Source organism: Salmo trutta, unplaced genomic scaffold (assembly GCF_901001165.1).
Source record: "Salmo trutta unplaced genomic scaffold, fSalTru1.1, whole genome shotgun sequence".
Taxonomy (NCBI): Eukaryota; Metazoa; Chordata; class Actinopteri; order Salmoniformes; family Salmonidae; genus Salmo; species Salmo trutta.
The window spans coordinates 1957707-1963796 of record NW_021823073.1 but is presented as its reverse complement, the minus strand read 5'-3'; the positions used below and the strand labels follow the sequence as shown (position 1 = coordinate 1963796).

At 48.9% G+C, this 6090-nt stretch overlaps 1 pseudogene; it reads left to right on the top strand.

The window, feature by feature from the left end:
- The first annotated feature begins 345 nt into the window (after positions 1 to 345).
- Positions 346 to 6090, top strand: part of LOC115188703 (E3 ubiquitin-protein ligase HECW2-like) — a 43333-nt pseudogene continuing 37588 nt past the window's right edge.

Sequence of the window (6090 nt, the reverse complement as noted above, 5' to 3'; positions counted from 1 at the left end):
AGTTCTCATTTACAATTGCGACCTGGCCAAGATAAAGCAAAGCAGTTCGACACATACAACAACACAGAGTTACACATGGAATAAAACAACATACAATCAATGATGCAGTAGAAAAAAATATGACTATATACAATGTGAGCAAATGAGGTGAGATAAGGGAGGTAAAGGCAAAAAAGGCCATGGTGGCAGAGTAAATACAATATAGCAATTAAAACACTGGAATGGTAGCTGTGTTATTTGAAGAAAGTTCAAAGTTAAAATATAAATAATATGGTGCAAAGGAGCAAAATAAATAAAATAAATAAATACAGTAGGGAAAAGGTAGTAGTTTGGGCTCAATTAAAGATGGGCTATGTACAGGTGCAGAGATCATGTAACTGTCATACTGTTAGTATGTTAGTATGTCATACTGTCATACTGTCATACTGTTAGTATGTACAGGTGCAGAGATCATGTAACTGTCATACTGTTAGTATGTTTCATGTAACTGTCTATGGGTCATTTCTCTTCTTGTTGGTGTTTTTTAATGTAACATGCTTTCTGTACGTAAAGTACATTTCTGTGAACAACAGACAATGAAAGTATATCTAATCTAATCTAACTAGGATTGGCAATCCCGGGCGGCCACACCCATCGACAGGTGTCCCTCAACGACTACCTGGATTCCATCGAAGCTCCTAAGGGCCGGGGGGAGAACGGCCCCTGGGAGCGACGTCACCCAGCTGAGGTCCAGTTTCCCCACGGACACACGACTCAGCCATGCTGCATATAGACTCTGATGAAGACGAGGAGGCAGGGCCGTCCAGGGACCATCCACCACATGACAGGAAGCCCTTGCTGCCACAGACCAATGGTGTTCAGGCTGGGGCTGGGAAGGGAGTTGCCTCTTCAGAACAGGGCCTGGGGAAACAAGAGAAAGAGGGGACAGAGGCAAACAGGGGAGAGATTGAGGGAGCACAGGGGACACAAGCTGGGACAGGGACTGGAGATGGGGATGGGGCTGGGGATGGAGATGGGGATGGAGATGGGGCTGGGGATGGAGATGGGGCTGGAGATGGGGCTGGAGCTGGAGATGGAGATGGGCCTGGAGATGGGCCTGGAGATGGGCCTGGAGATGGGCCTGGAGATGGGCCTGGAGATGGGGCTGGAGATGGAGCTGGAGATGTGGATGGAGCTGGAGATGCAGTTGAAGCGAGGACTGGAGCTGGATCCATGGCTGTGGTTGGATCTCTAACTATAGCCAGACCTGGATCTGTGGTTGGATCTCTAACTATAGCCAGACCTGGATCTGTGGTTGGATCTCTAACTATAGCCAGACCTGGATCTGTGGTTGGATCTCTAACTATAGCCAGACCTGGATCTGTGGTTGGTCCTGGGGCTGGAGCTGGGGCTCCTCTATCTCCAATACCTGAGACGAGTACTGCAGTGCAGGAGGTGTCAGAGAATGCCATGGCTGCCAGGACTGAGGCCAGCCAGCAACCAACAATCTCAGGGGCCACAGCAGCCCTGTGGCCCCTCAGGAACTCACTGCCTGCTGTTCTGAAGACATCCACTACTCAGGTGAGTGGTGCTGTCAAACCAGGGTCTGGGCAGGTCCAGCTGCATCTAGCCAGGTGCTCTGGGTCAAACAGCACTTCCATAACCCTTGTCAAACGTCCTCTGAGATTTCATAGTCGGGTCCAATGAAGGCAACCACTGTCCACATTGGGGAATCACAGGCCACGATAGACATGTTCCATCCTATGACTCCTAAAGGGACGCCCACCTTCTAACAGAAAGCTCTACCACATGTATTTTACTGTACATTTCAACTTTAGGTTCATCTAAATGTGTTCATATCTTAGTGATGAAGGCTAAATGCCAAAACAAAGTTTAACAATAAAGAATACTTTGCTCTATTTTCAGAAGGAAGAGGAAATGGCGCCCAAGGCTGAGGAGGAAGGGGCGGAGTCATCCAGTGAAGGAGCAAGTGCCATCGCAGCCCCCCCGACGACCAGTAGCGTTGCCGACCAGGGGGGTGGGGCCTCTGGCTCTGATGTCACCGGAGCAAGGACCGCCGGCGCAGCAGCCAATGAGGAAGAAGAGGGTGGTGAGATCTGGCAGGAGGTCCATGCAGGCGTCTGGAGGCGTGTCTCAGGAGGAGGGGGCGCGGTCTTCTGAGGCCAGCGGGCCAATCGACTCTTCTCAGAGTGTCTCTGAGGAGGGCAGAGAGGCAGGAGGTGAGAGACAGGACACAGCAACCCAGTATCACACAAATTGCTTATTGGAAATTCGTGACAGGCACAAAGTCAAAGTACACAAATGTGTGTGCAGTACATGATTTTGTATACAGTGCATTTCAATCCCAGATAAAAACAGTCAATTACTTAAGCCAGAAACGATAGGAGGGAGGTTGGTCGGGGAGGATGGGTGGAACGATAGGAGGGAGGTTGGTCGGGGAGGATGGGTGAAACGATAGGAGGGATGTTGGTCGGGGAGGATGGGTGGAAAGATAGGAGGGAGGTTGGTCGGGGAGGATGGGTGGAACGATAGGAGGGAGGTTGGTCGGGGAGGATGGGTGGAACGATAGGAGGGAGGTTGGTCGGGGAGGATGGGTGGAACGATAGGAGGGAGGTGTGGGGGAGGGGGGAGGATGGTGGAAAGATAGGAGGGAGGTTGGTCGGGGAGGATGGGTGAAACGATAGGAGGGAGGTTGGTCGGGGAGGATGGGTGGAACGATAGGAGGGAGGTTGGTCGGGGAGGATGGGTGGAACGATAGGAGGGAGGTTGGTCGGGGAGGATGGGTGGAACGATAGGAGGGAGGTTGGTCGGGGAGGATGGGTGGAACGATAGGAGGGAGGTTGGTTGGGGAGGATGGGTGGAACGATAGGAGGGAGGTTGGTTGGGGAGGATGGGTGGGGGGTGTAACATAATACACACACATTGTGTGTAAGACACACAAAATGCGCTGTGAAACGTGTGTGACTTTTCCGTGTGCCTGTCACAAATTTTGAAGAAGTAATTTGTGCCTATTTCACAGTAAGCTGTGACAGTGAGTTGACCCGACCCGGTTAGGTCTGTCTTTGGCTCCCATGACCCAAGCTCAAAAACATCTGTTTTAAAGTCAATGACGGCACTAGCTAACATAGTTGACCTGCCACCGGTTGTGTTAGGTCTTCAGAGGCATATTTGGATGTCAGGTGGACACTTCTTCATGGTCCTTCCATAGAGGTTGATCTACAATATCTTCTGTGATATTTTGTCCAGAGTGTTTCTGCTCAATGGTCATACAGTACAGTACCACTGAGGGATTGACCCGGTTCAGGACTAGGAAAGAAACATGAAAAGCTCCTTAAATCCTCTAAACGGATCTTTGGAAAATGAACAAAAGAACAAAAGGATTAAAAATGGAAAAAAAAAACGGTTTATTTCACTTGCCGTTTATTAACTTTGATTGTTGTCAGATTAGGTCTCTTTCCCTCTGGTTTGCATGACACAGTGAGGTTTTAATGTGTGTTTGAGTGTGCGTGCGCGCTCGTGTGTTTAATCTGTATTCTGTTCAGGGGCCACAGTCTGTTTTAATGTGTTCCTCTCTCCTCATCTTGTCAGGGGCCACAGTGTGTTTTAATGTGTTCCTCTCTCCTCATCTTGTCAAGGGGCCACAGTGTGTTTTAATGTCTTCCTCTCTCCTCATCTTGTCCAGGGGCCACAGTGTGTTTAAATGTCTTCCTCTCTCCTCATCTTGTCCAGGGGCCACAGTGTGTTTAAATGTCTTCCTTTCTCCTCATCTTCTTCAGGGGCCACAGTGTGTTTTAATGTGTTCCTCTCTCCTCATCTTGTCCAGGGGCCACAGTGTGTTTTAATGTCTTCCTCTCTCCTCAATTGTCAGGGGCCACAGTGTGTTTAATGTGTTCCTCTCTCCTCATCTTGTCCAGGGGCCACAGTGTGTTTTAATGTGTTCCTCTCTCTCATCTTGTCCAGGGGGCCACAGTGTGTTTAAATGTCTTCCTTTCTCCTCATCTTCTTCAGGGGCCACAGTGTGTTTAAATGTCTTCCTTTCTCCTCATCTTGTCAAGGGGCCACAGTGTGTTTAAATGTCTTCCTTTCTCCTCATCTTCTTCAGGGGCCACAGTGTGTTTAAATGTCTTCCTTTCTCCTCATCTTGTCAAGGGGCCACAGTGTGTTTTAATGTCTTCCTCTCTCCTCATCTTGTCCAGGGGCCACAGTGTGTTTTAATGTCTTCCTTTCTCCTCATCTTGTCCAGGGGCCACAGTGTGTTTTAATGTCTTCCTCTCTCCTCATCTTGTCCAGGGGCCACAGTGTGTTTAAATGTCTTCCTCTCTCCTCATCTTGTCAAGGGGCCACAGTGTGTTTAAATGTCTTCCTCTCTCCTCATCTTGTCCAGGGGCCACAGTGTGTTTTAATGTGTTCCTCTCTCCTCATCTTCTTCAGGGGCCACAGTGTGTTTAAATGTCTTCCTCTCTCCTCATCTTGTCCAGGGGCCACAGTGTGTTTTAATGTGTTCCTCTCTCCTCATCTTGTCCAGGGGCCACAGTGTGTTTAAATGTCTTCTCTCTCCTCATCTTGTCCAGGGGCCACAGTGTGTTTAATGTTCCTCTCTCCTCATCTTGTCCAGGGGCCACAGTGTGTTTTAAATGTCTTCCTCTCTCCTCATCTTGTCCAGGGGCCACAGTGTGTTTTAATGTGTTCCTCTCTCCTCATCTTGTCCAGGGGCCACAGTGTGTTTTAATGTGTTCCTCTCTCCTCATCTTGTTCAGGGGCCACAGTGTGTTTAAATGTCTTCCTCATCTTCTTCAGGGGCCACAGCTCAAGTCAACGGTCACCAGTCCGTCCGCTCCCTGCCCTCTGTCCGTCACGACATTGGTCGCTACCAGAGAGTAGATGAGCCACTTCCTCCCAGTGAGTAGAGTGTGTTTCTGAGGGAGGAAGAGAAAGATAGGGATCCTGATCATGTCAGTGGACCGAGATAATCTGACATGGTAGAATTTATACAATTAGTTAATATAGATTAGTGGTTTACTTTTTCAGTTTGTGTCATATACACTGAGTGTACAAAACATTAGGAACACCTTCATGATATTTGAGTTGCAACCCTTTTTTCCCTCAGAACAGCCTCAGTTCGTCAGGGCATGGACTCTACAAGGTGTCAAAAGCGTTCCACAGGGATGCTGGCCCATGTTGACTCCAATGCTTCAGTTGTGTCAAGTTGTCTGGATGTCCTTTGGGTGGTGGACCATTCTTGATACACATGGGAAACTGTTGAGCGTGAAAAACCCAGCAGCGTTGCAGTTCTTGACACACTCTAACCGGTGTGGCTGGCACCTACTATCATACCCTGTTCAAAGTCACTTAAATCTTTTGTCTTGCTCATTCAACCTCTGAATGGCACACAATCCATGTCTCAATTGTCTCAAGACTTAACAATCCTTATTTAACCTGTCTCATCCCCTCCATCTACACTGATTGAAGTGGATTTAACAAGTGACATCAATAAGGGATCATAGCTTTCACCTGAATTCACCTGGTCAGTCTATGTCATGGAAAGAGCAGGTGTTCTTAATGTTTTGTCCACTCAGGAGGCCTGTTAGACAGTCACGGTTGAACCTTCTATGAGTGTGTGTGTTAACGCAGCTCTGTGTGTGTTTCAGACTGGGAGGCCCGTATAGACAGTCACAGTCGTGTCTTCTATGTGGACCATGTGAACCGCACCACCACCTGGCAGAGACCCACCGCTCCTCCAGCACCACAGCTCCTCCAGAGGTCCAACAGCATACAGCAGATGGAACAGCTCAACCGCAGGTTAGAGCCAGCACACACACTTATCATGTATCTAGACACACACACACACCTCTCTCTTCTATAGAGTTTGTGTTACAGTTTAGTGCCATTGCTTTTGTCTTCAGGTATCAGAGTATACGCAGGACGATGACCAATGAGAGAACAGCAGAGGAGCTGACAGCGCCTCTCGAGGTGCCCACCGACGACACTGACCACACTATCCCAGGTACCCACGCTTGCAGTGCATTCTGGTCACTGTAGTCAACTAAAGCTTGACAATAGGCCTCTAGACTTTCACTAGCCAGTTTCGCT